The sequence below is a fragment of the Mesoplodon densirostris genome, chromosome 15, assembly GCF_025265405.1.
Source record: "Mesoplodon densirostris isolate mMesDen1 chromosome 15, mMesDen1 primary haplotype, whole genome shotgun sequence".
Classification (NCBI taxonomy): Eukaryota; Metazoa; Chordata; class Mammalia; order Artiodactyla; family Ziphiidae; genus Mesoplodon; species Mesoplodon densirostris.
The window spans coordinates 78,071,763-78,094,288 of record NC_082675.1 but is presented as its reverse complement, the minus strand read 5'-3'; the positions used below and the strand labels follow the sequence as shown (position 1 = coordinate 78,094,288).

The 22,526-nt window shown below is 41.8% G+C and overlaps 1 protein-coding gene and 1 pseudogene across 1 annotated transcript in view; both read left to right on the top strand.

Moving 5' to 3' along the window:
- The window catches only part of BCL2 (BCL2 apoptosis regulator), a 183,380-nt gene that overhangs the window by 82,785 nt on the left and 78,069 nt on the right, over positions 1–22,526 (top strand). The gene's annotated exons all lie outside the window — the stretch shown is intronic.
- On the top strand, positions 5,220–6,052 carry LOC132503126 (proteasome activator complex subunit 1-like; annotated as a pseudogene).

The following is a 22,526-nucleotide window of genomic DNA, read 5'->3' as shown; positions in this document are numbered from 1 at the left end:
GTGATGGTACCAGTTCACCACCACATGGTCTCTCAGTACGGGTCATCACCATAGTTAAAATTATCTTATGCCCATCTGATGGCCGGGTAGGTTTTAGATGTGATTTCCTGATTGCTAGCGAGGTTGAGTATCCTTTCACTTGCTCACTGAAGTCAGGTTTCCTCCTTTGTGAATTCTCTCTTCTTATCCTCTGCCCATTTTTCTGTTGTTTCCTTACTGATTTATTGGAGTATATAATGTATATAATGTATTCTTGATACCAATCCCTTGTCTATTATAGGCATGGCATGTATCTTCTCTTGGTTTTGTAATTTTGTTTTGTTGATGATGTACTAAGAGTTTTTCATTTTGCTTTATTCTTATAACAAGTTTGTGAGCTAAATACTATCTCTATTCCTATTTTATAGATGAAGATAGCGCCTTTTAGAGAGTTTAAGTAAATTGACTGAGGTCTCACAGCCCCAGTGGTGGGGCTGGAACAAGTCCAAATCTAATTCCAGAGTGCTCTTGAAGACATAAGCACTGTAACTATCCCCATTTTACAGATGAGCACACTGAGGCCCAGAGAGGTTCAGTAATTTGCTCAGTGTCACACAGTGTAGTAGTGTTAGAACCAGGACTATTCTTCAGGTCTCCAGACTGCTAGCACAACTGTATACCTAGATAGAAAGATGGGGGAAACGGGCAAATGAATACCACATCCACACATCCTTTTAAAGTGTAACTTTAAAAAATGACGAACTATTTGAAATGCAAAAGAAAAAAGTCGCAGAGAATAATGTATCAACCAGTAGCCGCCCTCTACTCACATTTAATAAATGTTGACATTTAGCCACATTTTTAAAAGTTTGGGTTTTTTTGCAGAAAATGTTGCAGTTAAAGCCTCTTTTCTAACCCACCCTGATCCCATTCCCCTACAGCTTTCCTAGAGGTAGCCAGTCTTCCAAAGTTGTGTTGTTACATACACGTTGTTGCATTTGGCTCCTGGCTATGTGTCATGGACAATAACTAGTATTATTTTGTGAGTTTAAAACATTTACCGTAGGGCCTCCCTGGTGGCGCAGTGGTTGAGAGTCCGCCTGCCGATGCAGGGGATACGGGTTCGTGCCCCGGTCTGGGAGGATCCCATGTGCCGCGGAGCGGCTGGGCCCGTGAGCCATGGCCGCTGGGCCTGCGCGTCCGGAGCCTGTGCTCCCCAATGGGAGGGGCCACAACAGTGAGAGGCCCACATACCGCAAAAAGGAAAAAAAATAAAAAAAATAAAACATTTACCGTAGTGTTCTTACTCAGTAATCCATCTTTCTCCAACTTGCCTTATCACTCAAAATTATGTTTTTAGGATTTATCCTAATTAATTGATGTAGAGCAAGTTTCCTTACCTGCTATATTAATTCCTTTTAATGAATATATCATAATATATCCATTCTCTAATTGATGGGAGTTTAGATTGTTTCCACCTTTTCATTTTACAGACAGAGCTGTTGTGTACTTCTTTGGGCTTGTTTCCACGTGGACATGTGAGCTTCTCAAAGGTATAGATGCAGACATGGATTTCTGAGTCTTAGGGGACAAACATCATCCACTTTGGTAGATGTTGCTGAATTGCTCTCAACTTACACTCCAGAACCGTGTGTGAGAGTTCTTGTTGCTCCGCATCTTCTCCAGCTCTTGGCGTTATCAGGCTTTTACATTTTGCTAATCTGATAGATTGAAAGGTATCTTATTGTGGTATTTATTCATACTTCTCTGATTTCTAGTGGTTTATGCGTTTCTTTCTCATGATTGTTGGTCATTTGGGTTTCTGTTTCTATGTATTGCCAGTTTATAGATTTTGCTCATTTTTTGTAGTGGCTTATTTGGTTTTCTTCCTCACGGTTACCAAACGTTCACTATATATCCTGGATACGTAAAAAAAAACAAAAACAAAAACAAAAACAAACACAAAACTACCGTCTCCATTTCTTGCCTTAACCGTTGTTTTCTTGTGTCTTTTGTCACATAAATTTTAAAATCAAATTGGTCAACATTTTTTTCTTTTTCTGCTTCATGGTGTGTGCTTTGTGTCATTGCCTAGTCTGCGATTATAAAAATAGTGTCTGTATTTTTTCCTAAATATTTTAAAGTTAACTGTAATTCTCTTGGAATTCATTTTTGGATATAGCATGAGTTAGAGATCTATTTTTTCCCCTGTAAATAACCAATTGTCCCAGGACCATTTAATAAATAGTTCAGTCATTTCCCACAGTTTTATAATGTCACATCCCAAGTTCCTATACGCAGAGGGCCTCTCTCTATTACACTGGTCTAGTAATCTATATCTGCACCAATTCTATTGTATCTTAATAATAAGGCTTTAATAAATGTCTTGATATCTGGTAGGACAAGTGTCCATCTTACACTTTTTCAATATTGTCTTGGCTGTTTTTTGACCTTAATTCTTCCATATGAATTTTAAAACCAGCTAAAAATGTTCATGAAAAACCTTTCTGGGACTTTAATATGAATTACATTCAATTTATGTATTAACTTAGGAGGAACTGATGTTGATGTTGAATCTTCTCATCTCTGAGCATGGGATATATCGCTGTTTATTTACGTCTTAGGACTTTCAGTGAACTTTTATAATTTGCTTTCATTTAACTCTTGCACCTCTTTCTTTAGATTGAATCTAGGTTTGTCAGAGTTTATTGCTATTGCTGATGGGATCTTTTAAAAATTACATTTTCTAATTGGTTGTTGCTGATAAGGACGCCATGGATATTTGTATATTAATCTTATCTCCAGCATTCTTACCAAACTCTCTTATGACTTGTAATTGTTTATAGTTTCTCATGGATTCTCAATGTAGACAGTCTTATGTGCACATAATTCTACTTTTGTTTCTCTATTTCAAATCCTTATTTCTCTTACTCCTTTTCCTTTGTTTATTGTGGCAGCCAGATATCTCACACAATGATGAGTGGAGTGGTGATAGAAAAAAACATATTTGTCTAGTTCCTGACTTTAAAGGAAATAGGTTCCTAAGGTTTATCATAGATTTTTAGTAAAAACTGCTTAGTAAAAACTTCCTTATATTCTGGGTTGGCTAGGTATTTTACTGTACTTTTGAATTGTGAATGGGTACTAAATTTGATAAATGTTTTTTCTGCATCTATTGTGATGATTAGTTTTTCCTTCTTAATCTGTCAGTGTGGTGAATTACAGTTAGACTTTCTAATGTTGAATCTTCCTTGAGCTTCTGGGATAAACCTTACTGGTCATCACAAACACACACACACACACACACACACACAAAACACACACATGCACACCATATATTTACCATGTGATAAATATGATACATGCAATTATGATATATATGATACCTGAGGTATATCATATCAAAAAACATATTTTAAAATAAATATACATTTATACACACACTACACTGCTGTGTATGTTTGCTAATATTTTATTTAGGATTTTTGCATTGATGTTTTTAACTGAGATTGACCTATTGCTTTCCTTTTTTGTACTATCTACTTCTAAAATATAGCTTTAGACTAAACTTATAAAAATACATTCAGGAGCTTTTGTTCTTTTTCTGTTTTTTTGGTGTTAATTTTGGTAACATATTTTCCTAGGAGATTTTCCATTTCATCTGTTTTTAGTTTTACTGCTTTAAAGTAGAGAATCGAATTCTCATGCTTAAAAAAAAAATCTTTAGTTATGGCTCCTTTTCATGCCTAATAGTGTTTATTTGTGCCTTCTTTTGTTTCTCTTCCTCATTCTTGTGGAATATCTACCTATTTTATTAGTCTTTTTAAAGAATCCATATTTGTTTTGTCCCTATGTGTATTGTTTCTTTGTTTTTATTTTATTGATTTGTTATTATCTTTATTATTGCCTTCCTACTACTTTATCTTTATCCATTTGTGGAAAAAGAATTTTCTCCTATTGTCTTTGAGTTTACTTTATTGCTTCATTTTTTATTTTATTTTATTTTATTTTATTTTTTTTTCTTTTTGCGGTATGCGGGCCTCTCACTGTTGTGGCCTCTCCCGTTGCGGAGCACAGGCTCCGGATGCGCAGGCCCAGCGGCCATGGCTCACGGGCCCAGCTGCTCCGCGGCATATGGGATCCTCCCAGACCGGGGCACGAACCCGTATCCCCTGCATCAGCAGGCGGACTCTTAACCACTGCGCCACCAGGGAGGCCCCTGTTTTTTATTTTCTTAATCTAAATTTTTTCTTGTTTTCTGATATTGCATTTAATGCTAAACATTCCTTCTACTGATATCTAGGGTTTTAATTATTGTTCAGTTCCAAGTATTTTGTTACTTTAATTTTGATTTTATTTAATAATTTAACAGCATATTTTTGAAATTTCAAGATGTATTGGGGTTTGGGGCCTGTGATTTTGTTATTGATTTCAACTTTTATTGTATTTTGGTTGATGAGTGTGGTCTGAATGTTAGCACTTCTTTGAAATTTGTTGAGACTTGCTCTGTGGTGTAGAACCTGGTTAATTTTTGTAAACATTCATGTTTATTCTTTATTGTGTAGAGGGTTTCTTCATATCCATTAGATGAAGTTAGTAATATGCATTATTTACATTTGTCCTATTTTTTTAGCTTGGTCTATTGATTTCATAGAGATACGTGCTAAAATCTCTCACTATAATTTTGAATTTGTTACCTTCATATAATTAAATCAGTTTTGTTGTATATATTTGACACGGTGTGATTAGGTGTATGGAAGGATTGCTGGTGAATGTATCTTTTTATTACTAAGCAGTGATCTTCTTTATCCCCCCAAATGCTTTTGGCTATTTTAAAGTCTATTTTATCCTATTGAGTCATTCAATTAAAATAAATATTTATTGAGCATTTATTATTTGTAGGAACACTTATTATTTGAATACATTTTTTCATGTTTATCCTTCCTGTGACTTGTTTTAGCCTACTCTCTTATAAACAGCTGGAGTTTTACAAAATTCAGTCTGAGGATTTCTGCCTTTTAATGGATTAATTTAAGCCATTTACATTTATTATGAAAGTCATATATTTGGAATTCACGAGGAATCCGAATGCTTTCCATCTGCCGTGCTTCTTCTTTACTTATTTTTTCTTCCTATCCTGTCTTCTGTTAGATTACTTGAGTTTTCCTGTTGATTTTGCTTCCTCTTCCCTATGCCCACTCCTTGCTCCTTGTGTGGCACTAGGCTCCCCAGCCATAGCCATGCCCAGGGCCCAAGCCCATGTGGATATGTTTCACAAAGACCAGGGCAAAAGACAGAACCTACCTAGGAGCTATTTCCCCAGGAAGATTTCTGAGTCAGATGAATTTTTTTTTTTTTTTTTTTTTGAGGTATGTGGGCCTCTCACCGCTGCGGCCTCTCCTGTTGCGGAGCACAGGCTCCAGACGCACAGGCTCAACGGCCACGGCTCACAGGGCCAACCGCTCCGCGGCACGTGGGATCCTCCCAGACCGGGGCACGAACCCGTGTCCCCTGCATCGGCAGGCGGACTCCCAACCACTGCGCCACCAGGGAAGCCCCAGATGAATTTTTGAAGGAAACAGCTCTCAAGAAGCCAACCTGAGCTATCTGAAGGCTCTGTTGGACATCTTGGTGCCTATTCAGTCCAGAAGACAGAGAAGGAGGAATGGAAGAAACAGCAGGAGAAGGAGGATAGGGATGAAAAGACAAAAGGGGAAGATGAAGATAGAGGTCCTCCCAGTGGCCCAGTGAGTGGCAAGGAGAGGCTTGAAGTCCTCCTGCAAGGGCCTGAAGCTGAGGACCACAGATGTCACTGAGCAGTCCACAGGGTCACCACCTGGTTGCAGCTGCAGATACCTCAGACTGAAGATGGGAAAAGTTTTGAAGAAGGTGTTCAAGCTGATGAACACCCTTCACACCAAGCTGGAAGGCTTCCACAGTGAAGTAGAGTGCCAAGACCCCACTGATGATCATGGAGACCCACAAAGCTTGTGCTGTGTTATATGATGTCATCCTGAAGAACTTCAAGAAGCTCAGGAAACCCAGGGGAGAATCAAAGGAAATGATGTATTGAGACTCTCCTCTCATTCTGTGATGGGCCCAGTAGAGACCTCCCTGCCTCTTACTGGAGACTCCAGGCCTCCCCCTACCTTTCTCCTGTTGAAGTTTCTCCTTCATCTTGCCTCCCAAGCACAAAAATATAGTCCTACTGTTAAGACAATGATTACTGTTTCCCTCTTGATTTGTATCGTATATGTTTTGTTCTGCATCTCAGCTGTTACCCTTAAACCTTAAAAATTATATTTGCATTCACAGAGTCTAAAATTAGTGTTATCTGTATCTCTTTGCTCCCCAATGTAATACAGATTACTTAGAACACTTCAACCCAGTTTCTCTCTCTCTCTCATATTCTGTTATGACACCGTCAGCTATATTATTATCATCTATCATTTTGTTTCTATCTGTTTTGTCCACATACAATTATTTTTTTACAAATCTACTTCTCAAAATTTATCAAAATAGATGTCATTTTATTCACATTGTGGGTAAGACTATGAAATCCAGAACCAGACTGCCTTAATCTGAATCCCAACTTAATTATAAATCACTTAGAATGGTGCCTGGTACACAGTACAGAGTGAGCCCTCAATAAATGTTATTGATGTTGTTTCTTAGATTCCATTCCCCCTTTCTCAGTTCAAATTCCTTCTTACTGAAGTACATCTTTGAGTAGTTATTTCATCAAGGATTTGGGGATATGAAACTATCTCTGTCAGTCTCTATCTGAAAATATCTTTAATTCACCCTTAGTCTTGAGTAATAATTTTCTAGGTATAGAATTCTACAGAGATATTTTCCCTCAGCATTTGAAAGTATTACTTAATTGTCTTCCAATATCTGGTATTGATGAGGTGCAGTCAGCGTCAGTCTGTCTTTTGTTTAGAAGGTTTTTTTTTCTTTTTTAGTGAAAAAAAAGATCTTTGTTCTTCTTTTTGTTCCTGTCTTTGATGATCTGCAGTTTCACCACAGTCCTGTTTGGGATTCAGTATCTCTCTTGAATCTAAGGATTCCTGTTAGTCATTGATTCTGAAAAGTACTGTCATAATCTCTGAATATTGTTCCTCCCAGCTCTCTTTATTATCTTTTTCTCAGTCCTCTGTTGTAGGTTATTAGATCTTGTTCTTCTCTTCTTCGTGTCTGCTAACCTGTGTTTTCATATTTCCCACATCTCTACTTTTCTGTGGTCTATTTGTTTTCAGTCTCCCTCTACCCTTTCCATTCCTGTCCTCCTAAGATATATAAGGTTAACATCTGGTCTGCCTCCTTCCACATGTCTCTCCAAGCTCATATATAAGCACACAAAAATCCAATAATACCTTGTGCATTACTTTACAACTTACTATCTCTCTTAATAGTACATTAAGGATATCTTCCAGATAAGTAATACAAATTTAACTATTTTTTAAAAAAAATAACTAAGTAAGTTCCGTGGTATGGCTATACTACAATTTATTCAGCTGTTCCACTATTGATGAACATTTAGGTTATTTTCAGTTTTATGTTGACACAAACATTGTAGATAAAAACATCCTCATACATATTTACTTACGTGCTGGTTCCTTAATTTCTATGGGAACAAATTCTACCCCATCCTACTTCCCCTAACCCCCACTTCCCAAAGAACATCACTGTCTCTATTTTAGCTTTTTCTTCTGGCATTGCTAAATAATGTCTATGCTGTGATCTTTTATCAATTTTACTCATGATGTCTTAACTTCCTATTATAGTAAATACAGATTTAGCTCTCTTACATAACCATATCCGCTGCTTTTCCAACCCCTTTCTCTCAATATAATTATATTGCAATATTGGGTTAAATCATTTGTTAGTGTTTTCACTCTTTGGCCTATGGAAATAGTGTTAACAGTTAAACTTTTTTATTTTTATGAAGTTAATATCTGCCTTTAAAAATTTTTTTCATTGGAGTATAGTTGATTTACAGTGTTGTGTTAGTTTCAGGTATACAGCAAAGTGAATCCGTTATACATATACAGACATCCACTCTTTTTTTAGACGCTTTTCCCATATAGGCCATTACAGAGTAGTGAGTAGAGTTCCCTGTGCTATACAGCAGGTTCTTATTAGTTATCTAGTTTATAGATAGTAGTGTGTATATGTCAATCCCAATCTCCCAATTTCTCCCTCCCCCCTTATCCCCTGGTAACCACAAGTTTGTTTCTACATCTGTGACTCTACTTGTGTTTTGTAACTAAGTTCATTTGTACCCTTTTTTAGATCACATATAAGTGATATCATATGTTAATACCTGTCTTGTTTTTTTTTCTTAATTTCCTTAGTGTTCTTCGTCCTTGTAGGGAAAGATGTTCCCCTATATCTTTCATAGTCTCCCTGTACACGTTTCCACAAGGCCGATCACATCAGAAATCCATGAGTTCTTCTTTTCTTGGTAACATCCCTTTTTTTCTGGACTTTTCTTCAGGCCTTTTGCACAGCTGTCGTGCTGGGATTTCTCTTCCTTGTTATTCTAGAACTTCCCTTGGCCTTTCTTCTGAGCTGAATCCCCTTTCATGATCGGCTCCATTGAGGAAGCACATCCTCCAGCAGGATCAGAATTAAAGCCTGGTGCCCTGGTGGTGGCCCTCATTATCTGTCTGTCTTGATCCACTGGTCCAGTCCTCTCCCTTCACTACATCACCCCTCGTCTTTAGTCCTGTGTTGGATCACATAAATTTCCTCTTTTTCCACTTACACATTTTTGTGGCTCCCAATCTATAAGCAGCCTTTCCAAAATGGATCCAAGAGAGAGAGATTCGTACTTCGAATGTCCGAAATGTCTTTCTCTTTCTCACTGGAAGGCTTGTCCGTCTGGTATACAGAATTCTAGGTCAAAACTAAATTTCCTTCCAAAGGGTGAAGCCATTGCCCTACTGTATGCTACCTGTCAGCGTTGCTGCTAGAAGGCTAAAACCGTTCTGATTCTTGACGCTTTGTACCTGACCTTCTTTTTCCTTTCTCCTGGGGCCTTGTAGAATCTTTTCTTTCCCCCAGTTGTCTAAATTTCACAATGACTTTCCTATGCGGGAGTCTGTTTCCATCTATTGTACTGGGCAATCCGTGTGTTCTTTCAATCTGTTGAATGTGCTTCTGTTAGCTTCTGTCTTTCTTTCCAGAACTCCTATTATGTGGGTGTTGTACTTTCTAGACCAGTCCTCTAATTTCCTCCTATTTTTCTCTCCTGTTTTCCATCTCTTTATCGTTTGCTCTCTTTTGGGGCAATTTCTTCAACTTCAATTTCCAACCTGTCTATTGGGTTTGCAGTTCTGTTATTGTTTTAAATTTCCTCTTTTCATCTATAAATAGTTGGGTTTTTTTTAAGCATTCTGTTCTGTTTTCATGTGTGTGACATTCTCTCAGCATTCTGAAAAAAAAATTATTCTCTTTTGAAATTTTCTTCTCCATTCATGGCCTCTGTTTCCCTCCTGTTGCCTTTTTCTATTTTTTTTTTTAACTGTCTTCCCTATAGAGGCTTTCCTTGCATGTCTGGTAATCCTTGAGTGTCTGGTCATGTTTAAGAGTGAAGAACTAATAAGTTTATTGGAAGCTCTCAGGATGTGCAGGGCTTGTTGACTTTGAGCATTATCATAGAATAACATGAGAATGCCATTTGTTGGGGAACTCCTAATGTCAACCCCTAAAGTCTCCTACTGAAGAACCTACAGAGATGGTGAGATTCTCCAGGGAACACCCTTCCAAACTCTCCCCTGGAGGGTGAAGCTCTGCCTGTTCCAGTGCTGAGAGCTGAGGTGAGGAATCAGACTGGAGAGGTCAGCATTCAATATACATATTTTCTGCTTCGTTGGATGTGTGGCGTCTCCCAATCCAGGAACCCTGTCTCCAGAGACCATACCTCCAGTTTTACCCATTGGGGTAGAGGCTGCTGCCCAGAAGGGTGGAGAAGAGAAGGGGATCTGGGGGTCTAGGGACATAACTGGTTATTAAACGGCTTTCATCCCATCTCCTCATTTTAGTCACTCCTCCCTTCCCCTCCCTTCCCATTTCCAAAGGTAACTAGTGCCTTCTGTTCCTGGACCTTTTGAGCATCTGCTACTTGGTTCCTAATTTTCCTTATTCCTAGTTGAGGATTCTGCCTCTTTTGTTCTGCTAGTTCTGTTACCACTTGTCCAGCTGTTTTCCATCTTTCAAAATCTTATTGCTGTTATCCCTTCACTTGTTCTTCTTATCCTTCTGGGTTTATGTCTTTTAAATGGTCACTTTCTCTAGTTTTAGTGAGGTTTCAGAGAGACCAGTGTTAGATATGGTGTGTTCAGTTCTCTGTTTTTACTTGGAAGTCCTGTGTTACATTTTGGTTGATTTCCTCAAATCTCTTTTTCCAGTTCACTAATTCTATATTTGTGTCACTCTACTGTCTAACTTTTCCATTGAGTTATTTTTAGTTCTATTTTGTTCTTTTTCAGGTCTGCTATTTTCTTTTTTTATTTACTCCTATTATTTCATTACGGTTTTTAGTCTTTCTTTTATCACTTTACTAATTTTAAGAAATCTTATTTCGTAGTCTGTTTCAGATTGCAGTATTTTTCCAGTTCTTAGATTTTACCTTTAAAAAAAATTCTCTTTATGACTGTCCCTCATGGTAGTTAATTCCCTTACGTGTGTGTGTGTGTGTGTGTGTGTGTGTGTGTTGTCAAGTTCATGTTCATAGAGATTTCTCTTCTATGGGAATCTTGTAAGTCCTGAGTTGTGAAATCGTCCCTATGTAGTGGTCACGTATTTGTTTATTCTGGTGATCAAAGGCATTTTATTCATTGCTTGTCCCACCCCCCCACATGCAGATAATATAAATTCTGATCCTACAACTAAATGTGGTTTGTGTTTAGGGTTTTGATTTCTCAGAGGCTCCCGAAGCTCTGGATATAAGGCACTTGTCTGCTCTTCATCTTGAGGCCAGCAGGCAGTGTTTTGGTCCCTTCTTCATGGATGGGTGACTTTACGATTTAGGAAAAGGACTCCGTCCTGCCTCCCTCCCTCCACCTCATGCAGGACCAAGGCCACGTCTCTTCATGGGCATTAGAATCTAATCACTATCCCCAGATCCCCAGGGACATTTGTGGAGGTCTGAAACTCCCTTGGACCCCATGGAGTCAACTTTTTGTGAAAGCTCTGGCTTCAATGTTTCTTCATTCCTGGCGCCTATGCTTTTCTCCCTTTCTTCTTTCCCTCTAGGCACAGCATTGTGATTTTTCTTGAGAATTTCGTATCTTTGTAGTGGAAAGCATCAGCCCAAAGTTTGCCATTTTGCTGGAAATAGCTCAACATCCACTATTGAGCTAAATCTAGAATAAATAAATAGATTAATTAAACTAAACTAAAACCTAGAATTGACTGCAAAGGACCAGAGATGGAAAGGTTCTTAGAGATCACTTCATCCAACCCTAGCATTTTATTTAAGGAAACTGAGGCTCAGAACTGATGAAACCACTTGCCCGCAGGCACATGGCCAGTTAGTGAAAAAGCTGAGGGTAGAAGTCAAGGTGGCCACTTTTTTCTCACCACATCACAGGGAGGAGCACTGTCATCCAGCAGCCAGCACTCGTCTGCTTGCAAGACGCCCCAGTCTGATGATGGCTGTGTCTTAAATCATGGTGAGATTTTGGGAAGGACACATAGGCTATTTGTGTTGGTTTTGTCATTTTAAAATCTTCTGGACTATAAAGTAATAGAGCTTATAGAATCACTTAAGTGATTTATTCCTCTCCCAATTTTGTTTTTTGTTTTTTTCAAAGAAAAATACCTTTTTCCCTCTCCTTTCTTCCTTTTTTTTTTTTTTTCCCCTTTTAGGACCCAGTTCAAGTTCCATCATCTCCCAGAAACCTTCCCTGCATCCCATCGAGGGTTTTTTCCCTTCTCTAACTCCTTTTGAAATTGTCATTTGAACCATGTCATTGGCACCAGATTACAAATCTGTCTAACCCTGTTTAATTATCGAATGTGTATGTGCTTTGTCTCCTCAACTAAATCGTAAGTGCTAGTTTGCAGAAGCCATACTTATGTATCTTTACCATTTCCCAAAGTGATTTTCGTGATTAATTGATGAGGAAACAACTTAGAGGAAATATGTTCCCTGAGATAGAGCCTGGGTTTGGTGTCAGGAAGCCTGGATTCTGCCCCTTTTCTTGGCATCAGCTCCCTGGTGAATTTGAGCAAACCATCTTACCTTGTATGGACAGGCCGCTGTGGTCCGACAGTACACTTGTAGATAGAATGGTCATATAATTTATCATTCAAATGGGGACAGTTATGAGAGTGAAGGGGGCGGCACTATAAATAATTTTGCAGGGACAACAGGTGTAAACCGGGACTCTTCCTGACAGGCAGGGACATATGGTCACCTTATGTCATAGATCACCTTGAGCTCTTCAGAAAACTTTGCACAGCTGCTATCAAAATACCAGTCATCAAATAAAAAAATTATCATCCCTTGCAAGAGCTTTCCTCCACCAGCATGACTTCACAGGTAAGAGAATGTTTAGTTTTCCCAGACGTTCATGTTTTCTCAGCTAATTTCCTGGCCTTAAGTGCTTGTTATAACTGAAGTTAAAGTAAATGATGGGTTTGAGAACTAGTACGGCTAACAGACAAATGCCTTTATTTTCCATATCAACCCATTCTCTGTCCTGGAAAAAAAGAACAGCCCCGATTTTGAGAGCTCTGAGCCTTGTTTTCTTGGGTACTTTTGAAACATAGGATCTTACCTCTAGTACATCCAGTGATAGAGGGAAGGCTTATGAATGGCCGTTGACCCTCAAGACTGGAAATGTCTTCATATAATGGTGTATTCGGTGGCTTAGCATAATAGGTGAGGTAGGTCTTTAGAAAGACACATTACAAACACCGTGGCTCACTAGCTGGCGTGCTTCTGCAGCTCCTGCCAGAGTGCTGTGTATAGAGTAGGTACTTCATAAGTGTTTGTTAGCTTGAAATTCCGAGGAACACTTGGAAGACAGTGGTGGCTAGTAAACTCACTTCCCAGTACTGGTAACTCCATTCCTGCTTGTGCTGAGGGAGTACTGTTGTGGTTGGGCCATGGTGTTGGAATGCAAAGACAAACAGATACTATCTCTTTCCTCCAGGATTTTATATCTAGAGGCAGCCTTGGAGCTGTAAACAACGAAGTCTAAGAAAGTTCAGGAGAAAGAACAATCAGTTTTGACCTGGGGTAGCCAGGTGGCATGTGAGCTAAGTTTGAAAAGTAGGATTTTACCCGAGGACAGAGTTGGGTGAAGGCCATTTCACAGAGCAGGAATGGCACAAACAGAAACCTGTAAGAGTCCAATTGCTTGGCATGTATGGAGAATCAGAAGAAGTCCTGTGTGTCTGGAAGATACATGTTAGTAGTTGGGATGTCCTTTAATGTCCAACTAGGGAACTCGGGTTATATCATGCAGACAACGGGAATTACATAAAGTTTTGGATTCGTGCAGTGATATCAAGCCACTCGTGTTAGAATGATAACCTGGTTGCAGGGAGACCGGTAATGAAGAGGCTTTGGTGTTCAGGAGAGATATCAAGGCAGGGGAATAAAAAAGGAGGAGCCAGAGAGGAGTTAGAGAATTGGCAGCTGGTTGGATGTAGGGTTGAGGAGGAAAGAAGAACCAAACAGGACACCAAGGGACTGAGAAGACGGTGACCCGAGGACAAGACTGTGGAACGCTGGAGAAGAGCGGAGCTGGGCTGGGCGAGTGCTCCTGATTTCTAGGGAGGCTTGTGAGGAGATTACGTGAAACAGTACAGGAAGAAACCTTGAAAGGTGCTTTGCATGAAATAAATGTAGGATAAACACTACATCAAAAGAGGGAAGGAAGGAAGGAAAGGAAGGGAGGAAGTCCCTCTCTCCGCTCTGTGGGATATTTAGGGTTTTAGGAGATCCAATGGGAATCATGCACTGGGGCTCTTCCCATTAAAAAAACTTGCCAGTTGGGCTTCCCTGGTGGTGCAGTGGTTGAGAGTCCACCTGCCGATGCAGGGGACGCGGGTTCGTGCCCCGGTCCGGGAGGATCCCACATGCCGCGGAGCGGCTGGGCCCGTGAGCCATGGCCACTGAGCCTGCGCGTCTGGAGCCTGTGCTCCGCAATGGGAGAGGCCACAACAGTGAGAGGCCCGCGTACCGCAAAAAACAAAAAACAAAAAACAAAAAACCTTGCCAATTATTTCATGTTAATTGAGCGTACAAACCAGGAGGGGACTCAGATAGAATGAAAGACCCAAATTGGTTGGTATCAGACTGAGGAGAGGTGGGCTTTGAGCCAGACTTGGAGGAAGAGAGGGCTATGGGGTGATGAAGAGCCACACTGAGACCCAGGGAGTAGCCGCCGAGAAGGCAGGAAGGCGGAAGGGAACACACCACCCATTTGGAGAACGGGAAGGATGCCCCTTACCATCAGAGGTGGTCGCAGATGGAGAAATGCCCTGGGTCAGCAATGGGCAGCAGGGGGTGGCACCTTCCGGGGTGGGGGGCGGCTGGGCTCTGGCTTACTTTCTGATGAGCCCACCCCGAAACTCTATCGGGAGGACCCTGGTTCTCTGTGACAACCTGTCCAATCCCTCCCCAGTTTTTTCTGACCATTTGGAAAAACAGCAGGGCAATTCTCTGTGTGATTAGAAACCAAGTCCCATCGACTTTTCCTCTTGAGCCATTTCAGGATAACCCTCCATAAATCCTTTTATGGGAAGTGCCGGCCAGTACTTTGTCTTACAAAATGCCTTTTGGTTTCTTTGCCTCGGTCTTTGATATTGGGTAAACATTTTAGTTTCATGATTACGTGGTGATTAGATGGCAGTGCATGAATTGGCATTACTAAAATTGTTTGCCTTCAGTTATATTACATCTGCTTCAGGAATGCCAGAAAAACATAAACATGGCTTATTTAGTAAACTACCCCAATTGGAACATCTGAGAGAGAGAAGGCACAAAATCTGGCAGTTGACATGATGTCTCCTCTTGACTCAGAGACTCTTGAAGCTGGGAAGTCCTTTGGAAGCCTTCTATTACCACCTTCTCAAACACGGTGCCACCCATCCTCTTCGGGAATACTTCGAATGAAGGGAACTTCTCAGAATGTGCCAACTTTTAGAAAAAAGCAAACCACAATTGGATAAAACATTTTAAATTAATTTCTCCTGACACTGGTCAGAAACTTTTTAAGTTGGCTATAGTATAAAATGAATGCAAGCCAGAAGTTACCTGAGAATATTTTTATGTGATCTACAACATTCCAGTGTTTGTTGGATGCAGTGCTTGTCAATGACTTATCTTTTTTGGGTGGAGGAAAGCTTTTTACATCATCGTATCACATAATTTCTCTTTATCGCCTATGGTTTCTACCACTTTGGTCTTTTCCCTTGGGTATTGTATCTTTCTTTGACATGGCTTGCAAGATGTGGCTGCATTTAGGGACGTGATATTCACAATGGGTTGGTCTCTCTGTACAATTACAGTTCTCTGTAATTTTGGATTAAATCGGCTGACTGACATCTGGCTGTGTTTTTGCGGGCATCCATATAAACTTGACAAAGGGCCATTGAGATTAGCGGTTCTTCTTCATCAATGTTTCACTTATTCATCCCTTTATTTAGAAAACATCTGAGGCCCACTATGTACCTTTCCATTTCCGCCATTTCCTCTTAATTGGGGGCCATTATCAACTCTCACTGATACTACTCCTTCATAAATGGCTTTTAATCTCTGTCTTTGGGGACCACTGCATAATACCCTAAAACATCACTCATCATTAATCATTAAGTGACCCTTCCCACTTAAAAACTTTCATGGCATAATTTTTTAAATAATACATTTTTTTGTTCTGATTATGAAAGCAAGATACGGTTTTTGCAGAAAATCTGGAAAATAGAGAAAAGCAAAAAGAAGAAAAAAAATCACTCATAATCTACCACCAAAACAGCAGCCTGTTGTTACTGTGTTGGTACACAGCCTATAAGCTGTTCTTTTGTCTTTCCTGTTACTGAGAGCCTTCCCAGTCTGGTCCCAGCTTGACGTTGCAGCCTTCTCTCTCTAGTTGCTTCCTCTCTGGGGACCTGTATTGCCTTGCATGGGACTTTTCATATTTCTCTCTCAATGAATTCTTCTGATTCTATAAACAATACAGGTGGTTGTAAATAGTTTTCAAAATATATATAAGGAGTAAAGTAAACATTATATTTAAAAACATCTCAACACCCTGAAATAAAAACCATTGACATTTTGCAGACTATCTCATCATCTTCTGTTTATAGACGTTTACCTGAGCACACACACATGTTTTCCTATAAGTGAGATCGTGGCATCCATGTGGTTTTTATGGTTGCTACCTTCTTTCATTTTCACTTATTTCTTTCCTCCCACTCCCTTCCTTCCACCCACCCTAACCCCTCTCCCCCATGTTGCCAGTGTTATCAACCTTGTGTGTCATCCTTCTGTGCCTCACTCCACTTCACTCATATAATTATATCAAACATTTAGGTAGATAGATGGATAGGCACAGAAACATGTGATTTTGGTCATTACCTTATAAAAATCAGATCATATCATATGTCCCTCTCTGCATCTTGTTTTTTTCTCACTTCACAGGATACATTGTTGAAATTCCTCCGTTCTTTCTTTTTCATGACTGCATACTATTCCTTAGTTGACCATGGCATAACCTATTGAATGATTTTACTCCAAACAGTGCTGTGGTCCTATGGGCATGAGATGACTTCATCAATGATGGTAGTTTTGAATTTGGATGGATATTTCCAGATTGCTTGCTAAATGGTATAGCAATTTCTGTTTCCACCAGCAGTGTATGAAGTACCTTTTTTTTTGCATCCTTCCATGTGGCTGTGACATTGTCACCACCAAGGAGCAGTGCCTCTAAATTGCCAGGAAGGATGGGGAGACAGGGTCCCTTTGAAGTCCCAAACTTCAAGACAAGCATGGGGCCACAATAAGACCATCACAGTAATATACATAAGAGAATTCATTAAGAGGAGATTATGGTTTTCTAGAATTGGGTTCTGGGGAAGAAATATTTATGGAAATGAATCTTATGGCCTGAAGTGTTATTTTATGTTTAGGATGATTTTTTTTTAACCTGACAGCATTTGGTTAGCATGGCAGCTAGAAATTTCCCTCTTGGTTTTAATTTTTTCTTTACAGTTTTTGGCAGAATTCAAAAGGTGAAACACATCACACACAACTTCTGAACGTTTGCGTTCAAATACGCAGATGGGGGACCTCCCCGGCAGTCCAGTGGTTAAGACTTCGCCTTCCAGTGCAGGGGGTGCAGGTTTGATCCCTGGTCTGGGAGCTAGGATCCCACATGCCTTGGGGCCAAAAAACCAAAACATAAAATAGAAGCAATATTATAACAAATTCAATAAAGACTTTAAAATGGTCCACATCAAAATAATCTTAAAAAAAAAAAAAGCTCACATGGTTGTATGGCAAGATGGGATCTGAGTAAGAGTTCCTGTAACATGGTTTCCATTTCCAGTGCTTTAAAAATAACCGTCCATGTGGTGTTAGAAGTCTGCAAGCAGTGGGTGGGTTGGATCCTACAGGCCATCTCCTGAGCTGGGCTGTTTGCTGTACCTGCTCTCCTCCAAGATGGCAGCTCAACCCCTCTCTTCCCTCCCCACTGCCTATCTTCCTCTAAGTCTGGACTGTCTGTTGCTTTCTCCTCTTACCCTGGATGCCAAGGTCGGCCACCACTTCTGTTGTCCTTCTTGCTTTTCTTCTTCTTTTCCCTTCTGTCACTCTCACTTTCCCGCAAAGAGGCTTGGCATTTGCAGCCAATGCCTGCCGTTGAGATGGTGCTTTGAGGTCAGCAAGCCCCCTTCTCCCATATCATTTTTGATATAACCTCAAGGTCATTGGCCTGTGTAAGCTGTCTCCATTCCTCATTTTTCTGTTGATAGGCTCTCCACCTGACAGAAAGGTTTCTCCCAGCCTCCCCCCCCTTTAATTTTTTATCTAACATCATTTTGGGACCTTGAGTCCCTGAGAGCCTGAGGCTTCCCTGTACTTGGAGGTAGAAATAGATTCTGTCTCCTAGAGAATTCTGACCAGCCTGTTCTGCAAAAGAATGTTGGCTCTTGGTGTCCCGCCAAGAAAAGAACCTCTGGATTAATGTGGGTTATTAGAGTTGCAGGGAGAGCAAGCGAGGTGATCTAGAATCCAGTTCCAGCATTCTTCAGTATAGCCTCAATGTCAGGGAAAGTCTTGAGTAGGATTCTGGTTTTAACGTCTGAATTCTGAATTTACTCACCTTTGTGGATTAGACAGAGCCTAAACATTATTTTGATAGTGTATGTTTGTGTGAGTGTGTGTGTATGTGCGTGTGTGGTTTAATATGTACAGCTTGGCTGAACGCAGTAGGTCTGTGGTTTATCTTTTACTGAGAACTGCTTCCCCCCCCTTTTCTAAGAAAATGCTAGTTTCCTAAACTAAAGTCTTTCTTTTGAGTTTGTTAGCAGTGAGGGGTGTTGTGTGAGGCCCTGTCGGTGATACTAAGATCAAACAATCCCCCAATTCAGGTGACTTTAACACAAGACTGAAATAGTATTAAGCATGTGATGCTGGTGTGTGACATTTGAATATTTGTCAAGAAAAGCACCCAAGTCACTACAACTGGCTGCAAGAGTAAGTGATTTGCCTGTTTTACTGTTTTTACATACATTTTTATTTGAGACTCTGAAACCAGCCTTTATAGTTTGGGGAGGGAAAGTAACATATTCAGTCAGCATGAATCTGTTTACCTGCTTTTCCCTTTCACTGTGTGTAAGAATTCAGGTCACTTAGTCTTAGTCAAGAGCAATGTATAAATTGAGGGACATGTATCTTAACAAGTTTGAATTTTCTATATGTTCTTTCTCTCTCCCACTCCCCCTTCCTGCAATTCCTTTCCACACTTTTTCATCCTTTTTGTAAAGGTAGCAACCTCTGTTTGATAAGGCTTGGAATTCAGACCTGAGATACCTGGATCCCAGTTATGGCTTGTGGCTACTTATCACTATGAGACTCACTGTCTAGCCTTGCTTTTCTAATCTCTAAAATGGGACACCCTAATCCATGTGCCCATTGAAAGCATCAAAACTTTCTTCCCTTTCCTCCTTTCCATTGGAGAAACTCGGAATTTTCAAAACTATTAAATTCAGTATTTTTAGGGCCACTTAGAAGTTTCTTGTAACAATACAAAGCAACGAGAAATGCAGTGTTTAAAATCCCCCACCCCCAGAGCAAACTGGTTACATTTCTGATAAAACCTGTGCCAGGACCAGGAGAATCAGAGATGGTCTGTCCCCTGATTTTCGTGATGTAAGAGCTTCCCTCTGGTGCCTCGTAGAAGGGCCTTTGCTTGGCGTGGCTCTGCTGTGTTGGCAAGGGCGTCCTTAGCCAGGGAGAGCCAGAGACTGCAGCTAAGTTAGAGTAACGCCAAGTGCCGTGATATTTTACATTCAGGAGAAAAAGACTATGCCTGTCAGCGATCTCTCTTATTGTCAGGTGCCGATTTCACTGTATGTGTCTGAAGGACTAAAATCATGCCCCACACCCTAAAACGTAGACAGTAAGGGGTTACCAAAACTACAGTGTTCCACCAAAGAGAACTTTAGCGAAGGATTAAGGTGACCACTTAAAAAGCAGAGCTGGCTTAAAACTGGAAATAAAGGATGCCACCCACAGAGACTCCCGTGGGCTCAGAAAACCAGAAGAGGAAGGTTTGGGTGGGGAGAACAGGAGCAGCCACTCAGGAGGGAGTTTTCTGAGGCTCTGGAAGGATGCAGAGGAAGCAGCCCACAGCGGGACGGCAGACACGCCGAGGACAGAGCAACACTTGAGCCCAAGTCCTGGTATTTGGGGCGAGGTGGAGAGAAGTAGAGAGAAGGGCCGGAGACTCAGAACTGGGTCAAGGAACAATCAGATCACGAGTGAGGGTGGAGCTCGTGGGTTACAAGGAGTGCCAGGCAAGGGCCCAGCCTTCAAAGTCGGGCTCAGCATGAAGCAACCGGATTGATTCCGAGGAGTCCTGCAGAAGCGAATGGCAAGAAATAAGAACCCGCCACCAGGTCTGAATGGCAGGGGACAAAATGAACTGAGGAAAGCAGAAGGCTTCAGGGCAAGATAAGCTCGTTCTGAGACATATGACTGAACTGAAACCCAGAAAAAATATTATCTGTTAATCCAGTATCTTTCATTAGTTAGAAGTTCAATTTCTTTGTGTCTCATTCACAAAAGAGCAATATGCATTTTGGGGAACACATTTGCTCCGGGAATTGCTGCTGGAAACTCCTTGCTGATGAGAATTTACAAACTAAGCAAGTTTTTTTTGGTTTTTTTGTTTGTTTGTTTTTTTGCGGTCCGCGGGCCTCTCACTGTTGCGGCCTCTCCCGTTGCGGAGCACAGGCTCCGGACGCGCAGGCTCAGCGGCCATGGCTCACGGGCCCAGCCGCTCCGTGGCATGTGGGATCCTCCCGGACCGGGGCACGAACCCGTGTCCCCTGCATCGGCAGGTGGACTCTCAACCACTGCGCCACCAGCGAAGCCCCAAACTAAGGAAGTTTTAACTAAACACACTGGGAAAGTGTAACACAGGAATGAAATTTGAAGCCAGCGATAAGCTAATAAAGACTCAATGCTAATTTTGCATTCACTATTTTGTAAAAAATAAAAGACTGTTCTTCCTGGGGCCTGAGTCCACATTGCACCCCTCCCCTACCACCAAGGTTATAACCAGGGGGTGAGCCCCGAGGCCTCCGTGAAGGACCTTCTGTACACTCACATCTGTCCTCTGTTCAATAGTCCAGGCCCTTCCAGGGCTCCTCAGCCTTCCAGAACCTTCCAGAATCTTCCCCATCTCCCCTTCACTGTCCACAAGTGTCCTTAGGGCATCCAAATTCTGGAAAACATTGCCTTTAACTCTGCTGCTCCTTTAGGACTACGATCATCTCTCCTCCCCATGTTTTTAAGCTTCTTAAAAGCTGGATCGTCCGTCTCTAACTCCAGTCCCTCACCCACCGCTCCCCCCTTCCCAGCACCCCTCCCACCTCTCCAGTGGGTCTTCTGTTTCCGTCGCTCCCCTGAAACAGCTGTCTTACAAGGGGATTACCAATTTCTGAGCACATCCAGAGCCATGCTGCTTTACTGTTCGGCAGCAGTGGGAACCCCAGGAAACATCCCTCTTGAAACACTAGACTTTCTTGCTTCTATTGCACAAGCCTCACTCTTCGTCCCATCTTGCCGAGCAGCCCAGCTGACCAGCTCCCCAGCCTTTCTTCCTCCTCCTACTCGGGTAAATCCCGACGTGCGGCCTGGTGGAGGCCTTCTGCTCTCTCCCTGTCTCAGATCACGTCTCCTCCCGCCCAGCCTTTCTGCTTGTGTGCAGACGGTTCCAAAACCCCTACGTCCCGACCTGACAGTCCTCCCGTTTCCGTCCCATATTTCCGGCGCTCTGCGGGTCACGTCCACTGGGTGATCCATCGCCATTTCCAACTCACCTCTGCCTCGTCCTCCCCGAAACTGCCCCCTCGCCCCGACGTTGCCAGTCTCTGGTCACGGGGGCACCTCGTCCTGGTCCCACGTCTCAGCCAAGTGTGCTTCCGCCTTCTCTCTTTCTTCCACACCCAAACCCTCTCACCGCATTTCCTTCACTTCCAACTCTGTCCTCACGGTATTGCTAGCTGTGAAATCCATGGACAGGCTACTAAATTCTTACTTGATCTGTATAAGCAGAACAGTTCTAGGTCAAGTGAACGTAAGTCAAACTCGAATCATAGAAACCGAAAGTCATGGCCCCTCAGTCAATTCCCAGACTTGGGCCAGTGTACAGACCCAGGGCCCCTTGAATGAAGGAGAGGCTGGTTCCCCTTGAGGAAGCACCCTGCCACACTGCCCCAGATTTAAACTCTTACTCTTCCTCCCAGCTTTCCCCAAAGGGACCTACAGGCTTTCACCAGGGTGACGGCATATTGGGGAAAAGGAAACACTAGACCTTTTGAGGACTGCTGGGCATGGGCACTGAACTGACACTAATTCCAGGAGACCCAAAGCCACCAGACTCTGGGCCACCAGTGAGACCAGGGGCTTATGGAATCAGGGGATCCCTGCGGTTTTAGCTCCGATGCCATTCCCACAGCACTTTGTGTTCCCCTCCCTCTCCTGGGTGCCGCCCAGGCACCACTGGGACCTTCCTGTTCCCTGGCTCAGATCTTCCGCTGGTGCCCAGTTCTCTGGAAGAGGCCAGCCTTCCTCAGCTTGATCGTTAGAGGCTTTCCACGAAGAATCCCCCTCTCTCCCAGCCTTCGTGGCTGCAAGTCCTCAACCCAATACCCTTCCCTGCATCCCCTCCATTCTGACGTACAGTCCCCCAAACACCGTGCACCTCCCTTCTTCTCGCTTTGCTCTTACACTGTTCCCTACACCTGGAATTTCTTTTCGGCTCCCATCTCTGGATTTGTGTGGTGCCAGTTTTTAG